At 44.0% G+C, this 12,583-nt stretch overlaps 1 protein-coding gene across 3 annotated transcripts in view; it reads right to left on the bottom strand.

Moving 5' to 3' along the window:
* Positions 1 to 12,583, bottom strand: part of LOC138521652 (uncharacterized) — a 225,857-nt gene that overhangs the window by 16,011 nt on the left and 197,263 nt on the right. The window lies entirely within an intron of this gene.

Raw genomic sequence — 12,583 nt, 5'->3', positions numbered from 1 at the left:
GTCTACCCCACTGGCTGTCTGTAGGGTGTCCTGTAGTTCCCTAACCCTGTTCTCTTCTAAAATAAAGCATTCAGGTATATTTGTATTCTTCTGAATAGTAGGAGTATCAAATTGGAGACCACATGGAGGGGTATTATCAGAGGTTTCAAAGCCCTCATATATTGAAGTCTAGGATCTGAAGAAATCCTTTTTAGGTAAAGATTCAAAAACCTTTTCCTGGCATTTTTGATGTAAATGCGTCAAAGAATGTACAATCGGCATCAATTTTTTTTTACGTCAGTGGCGTCAATGGTGTTGACGGCTTGACTTTTGAATTGTGCTCAAGTACTCAAGTACTCAAAGACTCTTGAGTAATCTTAGGCTTATGATCCGGGCTTGAGGGTGCGCAGGTTTTCGCTTTGGCGTCATGGTCATCTTCGACTGTAGCACGGCCACTTTTGTTGTGCTCCAACAAGGTTGGGCCTGAAACTCGATTTTGCACTCCTCTTTAGAGGAAGATTTAGTTGGGCAGACTACGCTCCTTTCTGGGGAAGAAGACGAGGAAAAAGGTGATCTGTGCCTTCTGTTTGATTTTTTCGAAGACAACGAGGAGTGTCTGCTCCTTGAGTGTGATCGTTTCTTCGATCTTTGTTTGTGAGGAGAGGAATCTTTCGACTCATGGGACAATCCAAATTTAGACGGAGGGGATGGGGATTTGCGCACTACAAGTTTAGATTTGTGCTTTTTTAAGTCCTTACTTGTCATCAACTGACAGGATCAACAGTCTGTTACATGCACGATGGCCAGGCACCAGAGGCATATATTATGCTGGTCCGTGATCGACATCTTAGCGCCACATTTTGTACACTTTTCGAAGCCCGTATTCGGAGCAAAAGACAAGGATATTTTCGATAAGTTCTCGAAGAAAACTGCTTTGAGATTAATGGCGCACTTCAATCGCATTCGCGTAAAAACGGAACTGAAGCCAATGAGCGCTGCGCGTGGTATATGTACTCGACAATGAGGTCAGCAGAGATGGAATCCCTTGAGGGACATCGAGTCGACCATTCGACCCACAGCACCCTCTGCTGAGAGGAAAATGAGAGAAAAATGTTTCCGAAGCAGCTAAACCTGGAAATTAAGATATCATAGATGAGGAATACGTAGGAGGACACAATCCATTTGAAAGGTTGGTTTCCACTCTTAGTATGGGAGACTCTATACCCATGTGAAAGTAAAGGATAGAGTTCAGTCTTCCTTTGGAAATCGCAATTAGGCACACGTGACCACTTCTTTATGTAGTTTTCAAAGGTTAAACGTTTTAACAATGGACTTACCAACATTAGATATTCAGTAATAGCCTTCACAACGTTCACTCTTCTTAATGAGAGACACACAAACACTTCTTTATTAGTTTACAGTCTTTAACCCCTTAAGTGCTGAGGACAAGTATTCTCATCCTATTTGCATACACTTGCATATAGCTCAACATTTAAGGGACTAAGGGTTTAACAATGGTCTTTAGCACTGTTTGCTCTTCATGTGAGTAAAAAGGAATTACCCAATACAAGCGAGTGCTACTTTTCCATTGTTTCCTTAATAAAGCTTCAACAAACAACTTCAGCTCACTTCTGACTATACACGAGTGAATAGGGCACTGGATACAGTTGGCGCCAGTGCTCACGCAAGGAACCAGAGCGCCAGGTTTCACTCACCGGCTTCTGTAATCCATGTTCGGCGGGTCGCACAACGTCTACTGCTTCTGGCTTCACAGGGACCTACACCTTTCCTCGCTGAAGGTGTCTCCGGTCAGGCCACTTGTTTAAGGAGCCCCTCTCACTCCTGTGACCCAAAGCTTGACAACAGCTCTTCGTCTCGGTCTCTGATACGTTCCCTGCACAGCAACCACAGCAATCAGGCTCACATAGGGAAAGACGGCCTTTCTGCATTCCTTCCGCTATGCAGCCTCTGCACTTCAGAGTTTGGGGGGCGTGAGAAACCTGGTGGCATTCTCCCACCTACTCCCTCAGGATTTTCCATTCAGGTGACCAGGGAAGGGCCATCACTTTTGGATCCTCCCTGTCCCTGTGGGTAGACAAGCGAGGGAGGATCACCTGAGTGGAGGGTCATGAGAGATTGGGAGGAGGATACCCAAGGGCGAGACATGGTATTCCCCCATTCACAACAATACCCCAACCCACTTTCCCTAAGCCTTCATGGTCAATCCTACTCCATCCCCCCATTTGCAACAAATACTGGGACGAGGAAGAGGCCACCAAGATCAGTAAAGACTACCCATAGGAACAACATGGAGAAAGAAAGAGACACCTACTATACAAAGAACTCAAGTTGTCCCACTAATGGAGTCAGGCATTTAATAATGGCCATTCACACCCGACTCCACTTGACTGTTTTTTCAACTATAAAAGGTGTGGTTTTTTACAAGGAGTTGAGCGAGCTGGGGATGCTGTCCAAACTGGAAAAGCCAAAGAGCAGAAAGCAGTAGTAGTTAGGAGAATGGCGTGCCAAGACGCTGGCCCAGCATTTGCGAGGGGATGCAGAATGGCTAGGGAGCCGTGCCTCCAAGTCGCCGGATTAAGGCAACCTGTATCCAGCTGGTGGCATTCGGCAAACTGCTTGTTGCCTTGGGACATGTGACGGTCCCAAGGGTGTCTTAGGGGCAGGTGGTGAGATCCTGACCTCAACCCCGTGTATCCAGAGTGACCGCTTGTCAACGTGATGCTGCCCAGTGAGTGAAAGAGAGAAAACCCGCGAGCGTGTGTTTGGCTGAAGCGGATCGGGTGAAAGACACAGTTTGAAGCGGCATGGAGCAGAAAGTGAGATAACGTGTGCGAAGTACAGAAAGTGAAAGAAAGACATTTGGAAGTTGCGATAGCAGCGCAGAAGAAAAGTAAAATTGAAAGAAAGCATTCAGAAGTTGCGCTAGCGAACAGAAGAAAAGTAAATTGAAAGGTGTAAAAGGTGGAACACAGACTTTTTCGTAAAGAGTGCAAAGTGTGTACGGTGAAGAGAGGACAGTAGCAAGAGAAGGTGCAAGTGTGCACGAGGATGAAACAAGGAGAATAAGAAGGGGTGCAGGGAGCCCCCAAAGTTGAAAGATTTAAAGAAGAACAAGGAATAAAGAGAGGGGTTACAGATCAGAGTGGTCACGCCTAGGAGGAGCAAAGAACCAGGTGGTTTTGAAAAGTCTCTGATTGTACCCCACAAGTGAAGTGTGTGTGTGTGAAAGAACTGTATATAAAAAGAAAGGTACATCCTGACAAGCTAAATTTGTGTTGGAAACCAAAAGGGGCCTAAGCTTGGAGAAGGGAACCCTGTGAGACCTAACAAAGTGGAATGCCTATGATTTCATGATATTGAAGGAAAAGCAAAGTACATCTTGACAAAACTGAATTTGTGTTGGAGACAGAAAGAGGCCTGAGCTTGGGGAAGGGAACCCTGAGAATTTTCAAAAGGAACTGTTATAGTTATTTTGTGGTGTTTGGAATTTGGACAGGTTAAAGCTTGGGGAAGGGAACCCCAAGGAACCAAAGACACTGAAAGTATTTGAGAATATTGCAAGGGCTCTGTGGAGAAGGTTTTACGAACAGCCCTTTTTGATTGAGCTAATTTTTGTGACATTGACCAAACTACACCTGGCGAGAAGACCACCCAAAACGAAACTTGGTTTCCTATTTTTGTTGAACCACAGTTTTTTCCTTTTTAAAGACTTCCTATCATATTTTTGTAAAGAGTGAGAGAAGGCATAGCTTTAGACACAGACAGACTTTTATTGTGGACTATTGGACATCGACTGCCTTTAGAAATATCAGTTAAGGCAGTGATCCCCAAAGTGTAGCTTGTGAGCAGCATGTTGCTCTCCTGACCCTAAAATGTTGCTCACCAGTTGCTCTGGGCCATTGTGACTAAGGATGACATTCAAGGATGGGACATCAATGGCAGTGTACTCTAAGCCAGAACTGAGCAGGAAGGCTAGCCAATCAGTCCGTGAATACCTATTATACTGCTCTGTAATCAGGAGTAAAAATGACTCCCCACTGAACCCACCCTTATTGAGACAATCCCTGTTTTAGCACTCTAAACTTTCGATACCACTTGGAGCTCTGGTACACTATGAGGTGCATCGGTGGGTAGATCAAGTACACAATCTAGGAAGATAATGTTGCCGCCAACTCAGCCTCTCCCTGCTGCACTCAGGTAGAGAGTAAAGGGGTTTCTTGCCGAATAGTAGAAAAATAAGTATGAAAATAATTGACTTGAATGCCCAACTGTCAAGGAAGTTCCAATAAGCTTCTTTTGTACATGTATCATTTGCGTTTGTTGCCAAAATGCAATTTATTGGACCAAAATGTTCCACACTAATTGCATAATCATTGTGAAGGCATTTTCATCTTCTGATTCTTCTTTCCAGTACGGATGTGCATTAATGGGAAAAATAATCAAACCAAATGCCCATGTTTGTGTTCTGGTGACAATTGCCAACTGCTGTGCCTTTATACAGCTGTTACCTGCATATTGGACATATAAGTGGCATGAATGCTCAAACTTTCCTTCTTAAACAATTTTCTTATGTCAATTTCTTTACATATGAAGTTTGTGTTTGCGGGCCCCATGTGTCATCTTTTGCACAAATGTTACATACTACTTGTATTGCAGTGCCTGGTGGGAAAATTCTCATTGTATGATGCTTTGCTTATCTGGCATGTGACTAATGGGTTGCTTAGGGGAATGAGTTCCAAATTGTGCACAATTAGTGTAGCTACCAATTGCAATTCACGTAAGTTACTGAAAATAATTTCTTAGTGACATACTAATTATTTTTGCATTCGTATAGTGTTTCTTGCTAGATTCTTCCTGCTTCTAAAATCTTTAAGAACGGATATATCCAATGTAACGTACTGAATTCATCAACCTCGAGCAATGAATGGCTAAATCGACCCTGCCACAGGTTTGAACTAGCGAAGTGCAGGCTGACCCCATGTCAAGGGAGTGCACTTAACAAGTGAGGTATACAACCATAAACATATGTGTACAATAAGAAGGAAAAAAACCACCCCTTCTGTAAAGTGGTCTTCAAAGGTTCCAATTTGTGAACAATGTTACTGGCCCACTAGCATGCTTATAAATGCACCACTTACAATTTCCCAGGGGAAAGAGTAGCCGAATCCATCAGAAAAATGTTTTTTTTTTATTCCTAATCACTTGTCTTCAATGTAACATACCTTGAGTGCTTTAAAAAGCACTATTTTCCATGTAGATTTCTTCAGTGGATAACCCTCCCTTCACACAAAACCTGGTTGAAATGATCTTTAAATTTTACCATATTCTGTCCAGTGTTAATCATCCTGTTCTCCTAGAAATGCACAATTTGTGCCTAAAATCCACACAATACCTTTGGAGGGAGGGGCGGGGCAGCACCAAAATAAGCCTTTATATTATGGAGCAAATTCTACTGTTGAAACGTGCTGAAATATTTTCCATTAAATCGCTTGAACATTTCCTGGGAGAGAACTCCAAGCACTCAAATATTCTGTTACATCCTACAATGTTTTTGAATAATTCTGCTTGCCTAGTGCCTAGAAATGCACTGTCTGCCACTTAATTTACTAAAGATTGTATTTCTATACCAATTTAATGTCAAATGATGTTTAAGGCCATTATGAATTGCCTGGACTAGGCTTACACCTGGATGAGATTACTGTTTATTACTGATAACCAACAGTGCTATTAGCATTATTGAGCTTAGTACAGTTATGAGTTGTTCCAATCATTTGACCACCGACTGAATGCCGATAAATTACATAAAAGTACTGAAGTTGCTCACCATTTCACCTGACACTCAAATGTTGCACATTGCTAACAAAAGGTTGGGGACCCGTGATTTAAGGGAAACATCCTGTTAGAATTAGGGCCAGTTAGGCATTAAACCAGGAACCTTGGTAAATAAAGGTTTTTAAACTAACATCTTTGAGTCTGTGTCTCTCTTGATACCATGCATGTCTCGCAGGGAACAGGACCCTCTCAGAACAAGCAGGTGAAATCTGCTGTATCCACGTTCCGGCATCGCTCTGCTCTCTCACTTCTGCTTGATTTGCCAGCTCTGTGCCTTCTTCTTTCTGCTTCTACTGCTGCAGCACACTCTCCAGTCACAGTTTCAGCTCCTTATGCCTCCCAAGTTCCTTCAGGTGCGGGCTGTTAGGCCTATTTGCCCGACTACTGCGCCTGCCTCTTTAGCCCTCTTCCCCATCCCAGTATTTGTGGGATTATGGGGCTCGTAGTTCGCAACAGCAAAGTTAGTTCTCTTAACTTCTAATTTTTAAAGAGTAGATTTAGTCCCCTTAACGTTATTTAAGGATACATCATTAGAATGTTTAATCACAGAAGAAAGTCTATTTAGAGCAATACTTCTAGATTCCTTTACATTATACCTTTGGGAGGGTGTTTATCCTGTAATACTTTGGAGGGTCTTTCTGTGGGTAAGGTTTGTTCAGGTTTTATAGTACTTGTGTCCAGAGCCACGGATTTCATGTGTGATTCCGGGACATTAAAATGACACTAAGCCATTACCTGTTTTATGCAATTTGGAAAGCTATCCCCTTTGAAAGGACACATACTGTGTCTCATCCCACAGGATCTTCTCAGCACACTGGGCCTTGTCTCCTCCCAGGTGATCCTCCCGCAGTACACAACCTCCCAAGGTCAGGATCAGGAAGCATCTCCCATTCCCTGACCACCTGGGAGGAGACTTTAGGCAGGGTTTCAGTGAGGGATCCATAGGATTCTTCACAGACCCGAGAAAGAGAAATACAGAAACGGGGGTCTGGGACCCGAGAAGCCATTGTGAAGGGGTGGAGGACCCGAGAAAAGAAACCAATGTGAAGGGGTCTGGGACACAAGGATAAAAAAGTGCAACATCAGGGTCAGGGATTCTCTGGAGGAGAGACTGTATTCCTGATAGGGGAGTGTACCAGGGATACTGTGAAGAACCAGACAAGTACACACAGAGAGATAGTATTCCTGGCAGGGGAGTGTACCAGGGATGCTGCGAAGAATAAGTCAAGCCTATCCAGAGGTCAAGGACCCAATCAGGGATGAGGACAAAGTCATCCAACAAGACCTCTTCTTCGTCACAGTACCTGGAAAGGTAGAATACCAGGTCTGTCCAAGTGAGTCACTGGCGGGGTGCATCAGAAGCCTGAGAAAGACGAGGGGAAGGGAGCCATACCCCTACTTTGTGGAACTGTAAATACAAACCTGACAAACGCCAGGGGAAGGGGAAGGAAGACATTCCCCCTGCTTTGTGGAACTGTAACTACAAGGCCGAGAAAGTCCAGGGGAAGGGAGACATTCCCCCTATTTTGTGGAACTGTAAATACAACCCTGAGAAAGGCCAGAGGAATGGAGACATTCCCCCTACTTTGTGGCACTGTGTAAACAATATCCTGAGAAAGGCCAGAGGACGGAAGTAATTCACCCTACTTTGTGGAACTGTAAATATATGCCTGAGACAGGCCAGGGGAAGGGAGACATTCCCCCTACTTGTGAACTGTGTTCATCCAGAAGAAGAGAGTCATTCTTGTGGACTCAGAAGAGACTGATCCAGTTTAGTTCATTTATAAATCTAAGGGATAGAAGTAGGATTTGGACACAGGTCGGTGGACATTTTAGTTAGACATTCTGCCAATACCTTCGTTTTTGCTGAGGGAAACCCCTCTTCGATTTAGGGAAAGCTAGGTTTCCTTCTTTCTTTTGGTAGAAACAAAAGTAATTGCCCAAAAGCATGCCACCTTTATGTCGGTCTCCTCCTTCCACCCCCTTAAAATACTAGTGGGCTCCAGGGTAAAGCTGGAGACTGACTTGGTTTAAGTTGCTTCCATTTAAAAAAAAAAAAAAAATAGATTTATGAATACCTTACTGTCTGTTTGTCCTGAATTGTGGGGTGGGATTATATAAATAGGGGGCGTTAGATAGGTGAGTCACTTCTGAGTGGATCACTAGCCAAAAGCATAAAATATTCTACACGTGGTGCAGAGGAACCTTTTCACCCCATTATGCTTACCTTTTCTACTGTGAGAAGCCAGAAGGTGTCTCACCCACTAGTCCCCAGAGATCTGTCATCCAGGTGGCCAGGACATGGCCATCGCTTTTGGATCCAGTTCCTGAGGGTAGATCAGTGCGGAAGGATCACCTGGGTGAGGGGTCTTCGGGAGTGGGACACCTGATTGTGAGACGCGGTATCCCCTCCTTATAACACCTTTACCCCATCCTACCCGGTAGGATATTTAGGAACTCTACCCCCTCCCTCTTTACGACACGAACACTTTCTCACAGACAGCCCACTATGAGAGAAAATGGACTAACACCTGAGCTGTATACCTGACGTGTCCCAATACAATGGTCAGGCAGGGTCAGGCAATTACTGACCATCATGCACACCTGACTACCATTACACTTTCTCACGTGGATAAAAGGCGGAGCACGAGAGCACACTCTGAGCGAGACAAAGCACATGAGGAAACAGCGGTTCCAATGTGGCAGTTTAACACGAGGAGGAAGACAGCGAAACTGAAGGGGACCACAAAAAGGGAAGTTTCCTTGACCTTTTTGACAAGGAACCGTTACTTTCACGAAACCTATAGAATAGAAAGCGTAAGACCAGGCATCCAGGCTGAGGAATCCTGCATTGTGGGTCAGAGGTACCCCGCGTCGATAATCAAGGCGGGGAGAATCACCAGCTGCTGTGGTACTGTTCTTGGCTCCAACAAGAAAGCAGCGTCAATGAAATCAACACAGCCGGTGAGTTGGGGAGACCGATAAAACACCAGTCTGTGTTGAAGCCAAGGTTGCAAGCGGCAACATTGTATGGCGAGCGCTGGATCCGAGAACAGAGTGAAACGCGTGTGATAACCAACGTGAGTAAAGTTGAAATGCAGATGAGTGATTGAACTTTGAAGCCAAAATATATGATACCTTTGACAGAGTGGTCCAGCACCGCGTGCATGCCCAATCGAAGGTCTCTGTAAGGTGTCCAGCTGAGAGTTGAGTGAAAGAGTGGGAAAGGATTGGGAATCAAAGTGGTGCTGCAACCGGTAAAACAAAATCTTGTGCACAATCGAAAGTCTTCGATATTGATACAGTAAAGAAAGTTGATGGCAAAGTAGGAAATCCTAAGAAAATTGTGTACATGTGAAAAACGAACTTTGTGTTAATATAGATCTGAACCTGGCGGAGGGGGTTCCAAGGTGAACAGTAAATCACCTGAGAAAAATGTGCATAGGACTATCCTGAAAGTAAAGGAACTGTTATTTGTTTGTTTCATCAGGCCCTCTCAAAGAAGAGACTTTTGAACGGCAAATAGACTTTGGTACTGAAGGCCGTGATGTTGGAGTTTTGAACTGCACCCTTGTGTAGAGAAGCCAGAAACTGTGCTAAGCTCGAGTGTGGCACCTTATCCCGTGCTGAAAACGTGGGGGATGGAAACCAATGGCTTGAATATCCTGGCATATCATTTCATGAACACTTCTTTTGCATAAATTGTTTCCCACACTATTTGTATTTAAAGGTAAGGATTGGCAATTGGTTTATTAGTATAGGCCCTTTTATTTTGACAAGACACCACTAGGACTGGGTTATTATTATTTGATGGTCGTAGCTTGCTCCCATCTTTAGATTTAGGATTAGATAGGCGTTTTCCGAACCCATTAAAGGTTCAGTAAACACCCTTGAACTGTGGTCACTTGTGTCTCTTACTGTTGATACCATGCCTTCCTTACACTACATATAGTGTAAACCAGACAGACTTGTGGAAGGTAGTACCTTAATTTTGGACTTTTCTTTTTTTTAACCACAGGGCAGCATATTGGGTACTACAGTGCTCAGAATGCATGGTCATGTTGTTTAAAGCCCTGCCATTGTGCTTCGCTGTCCTTTGGCCATCTTCCTCCCAGCATGGGCATTATGTAGCCATATATGGGCATCCTCTTCTCAGGCTCTGACCAGAGCATGCTTGTTAGTCCTTTTTATGAAAGGAACTGGCTGAGGCTTGATCAGGGACTGCAGACACTCCCAATTAACATCCTAACCTTGAGTGAGCCATGGCTGCACCTGGGCGGGCTGTCCATTATTGTACTGACACCCAGACATTTGAATGTTGCAGAGCTCCTGATATTTGAGCTGGAGTCACCATGGGATGCCACATAAGAGAATAGGATATGGAGCCATTCTTCAGTCGACAATAGAGCCAGAAATCCACAGACAAACAGGCCACAGAGTGACGCTAGAAGACAGTTGATGGGAATATCTTTGGCCATGCCATCCACCGCAAGGAAAAGATGTGTTCTTTACTCAACAGGGGAGAACTTCTGTGGTGTCACCCTTCCTTGAACTGATAGGCATAACCAGTTCCAAGTGAGGTCGCCCTACTGGAGCTCTGGGGAGTTGTGATCCTGTATCTGGAGCAGAGCATTGGGGGTGGGGACCTCTCCTATTGCTGGGGTCTTGTACAGCCTGGTGCTGTAAATCGTGCAGCGCATCCCCATTGTGCGCTTGGGGCCTCACTGCTCTGCTGCTCTATAATAAAGAGGAGGTGGGGCGCTGGTGGAGTCTGGGTCCCATATTTGTTAATCCATTTGCTTCCAGACCCTGTGCAGTATCACCTCAATTACTTCTGCGCAGGGTGTCCTGGGGGAGGAGGGGGTCCTTCAAGTCATAGAAATGATCACAGAGTCTTTCCTGCAGCTTCAGCCAAGCCCAGCCAGCTCGTGACCCATTTCTGAAAGGCTCTGATGGGGAATGTGACTGCCAAATTGCCAGACCCTGATCTTATTTGTCATACTTAGTCCACTTTGCTTCTGCCACATCTGGATCTCCAACACCAGAACCATTGATGAGAGGGGTTGTCCCCAACAGCCGTAACTTAAGTAAGGTCATTGGCTTAATCAGTCAGGGTTCACGGTGCTGAGTTGCTTACTCGGGTACTTCTTTAACCCAATTCCAAAAGGGCTAAAGTATTTGCTTGCTGCTACCTGGGCCTGGCTTTTGGATGTGGAACCTGGCTGATCCTAAGCATATGTCTTCCCTGCAGAAGGAATCAGGCGTACAAATCATATATATTTATTGTACTGGCTATACCACTACCACAACTTTGAGCCACAATCCTTCCTATGGGAAAAAAATTAAATACCGGTGAACAATGTTCTTAGGAAATGAATTGGATTCATTAAGCTTAATACTGAATGTTGGTGTTGCCTTTCAACCTAATAAGACATCAATTTCACTGTTTAACATCTTTCACCCCCTCTTTAGACTAACGTTACGCTGTTGCTACTGAAGGTCTGTGAATAATAAATTGTGGTATGCTCCCAAATTCGACACCAAACTGTGTGTGTACATGCACATTTATTGCTTTTATTTCCCTGTTAGTAGCTTTGACTTAATGCATATGTTTTGCTAAATAGAGTATTTGTGCACTTACCAGGGCAGTGTGGTCAATTTACTGCTTAATGAGTGCTTGAATTTGGTAATTGTACTTTACACAAAACCCCTGATCTCCTCAGGCTAAACCGAGCTGCTCGTCCTCGGAACCAAGAGAGAGTTTGGTTCAGACTTTAATCTGAAACCTTTCTAAGTCCACTAAGGGTGGCTTTTCAGAATACTGCCCCAATAGTGGTTCTGCAAAGCCTCGTAACAATGGCCACCATAGTTAGAGTAATGTAGTGGGTTTAGCATTTTAAAGGAAATTGCTTATTAGTTTATTAACAATATGTCCAATAACATGGGTATGAAATAGTGACAAATTGAATTGTGCCCAATGTATTCCATTTTCCCCAAATACTTCACATAGCCAGACATATATGTTTCATGTGAACATACCAATTTGTTTGGAGGTAAAAATATAGTTGATGCTGAGCAGGCACACATACCCTATGGGTATGAAGCTGTGGGGTATCTTATGGTTTCTCCCCTCCACCGCCCCTCTTCTCCACACCTGTCTTAGTTCAAAAAATTATTTTCAGCCATTAAAGGATCTTTACTAGACTCATGGGTTATTCTCTTCATCCTTATGCTGTTGTCAAACAAAGTTTTATAAAACAATGCATATTACAAAAATGTTCACTTTTCTTTTTTAATATAACTGCTCTGTTAGATGGGAGTGGCTAAAAAAGACTGAGATGAAATCTACGGTGAGCCTAATTTCAAACACCACACACTCATTATTGGTTTTTCCTTAAGAATTTGAAATGGTGCCGGCATGCCAGTTAATGAAGGATTTAGAGTGCTCTGGAGCACAGCAAAATAAGAATTAAGCAGGATTTAGGCAGGCACATTGAGCAGATTGAGACATTTGCTGAGATCTCTCCCTTTTCCCAAAGCCCATAAATCCCAGAATACCCTGAAATACCTTAGCTCTCTAGGTAGGTAAGCTGTGTAAAATTGAGGATGCTAGCAGAGTTGGCAGGTTGAGCTGCAATATTAGAGCTTCGGAAGAAGCTAGGGGCATGTGGAGGGATGTGTTTGCAAGTTCCGCTCAACTATATTAAAGCTTTGGGAGGTAGGTGCTGGTGGTTGGGTAGCTACCCATCTG

This window comes from Ambystoma mexicanum, chromosome 13 (assembly GCF_040938575.1).
Source record: "Ambystoma mexicanum isolate Mex_15411 chromosome 13, UKY_AmexF1_1, whole genome shotgun sequence".
In the NCBI taxonomy this organism is placed as follows: domain Eukaryota; kingdom Metazoa; phylum Chordata; class Amphibia; order Caudata; family Ambystomatidae; genus Ambystoma; species Ambystoma mexicanum.
The sequence above is the reverse complement of the archived record's forward strand: the minus strand, read 5'-3'. Positions and strand labels throughout refer to the sequence as shown.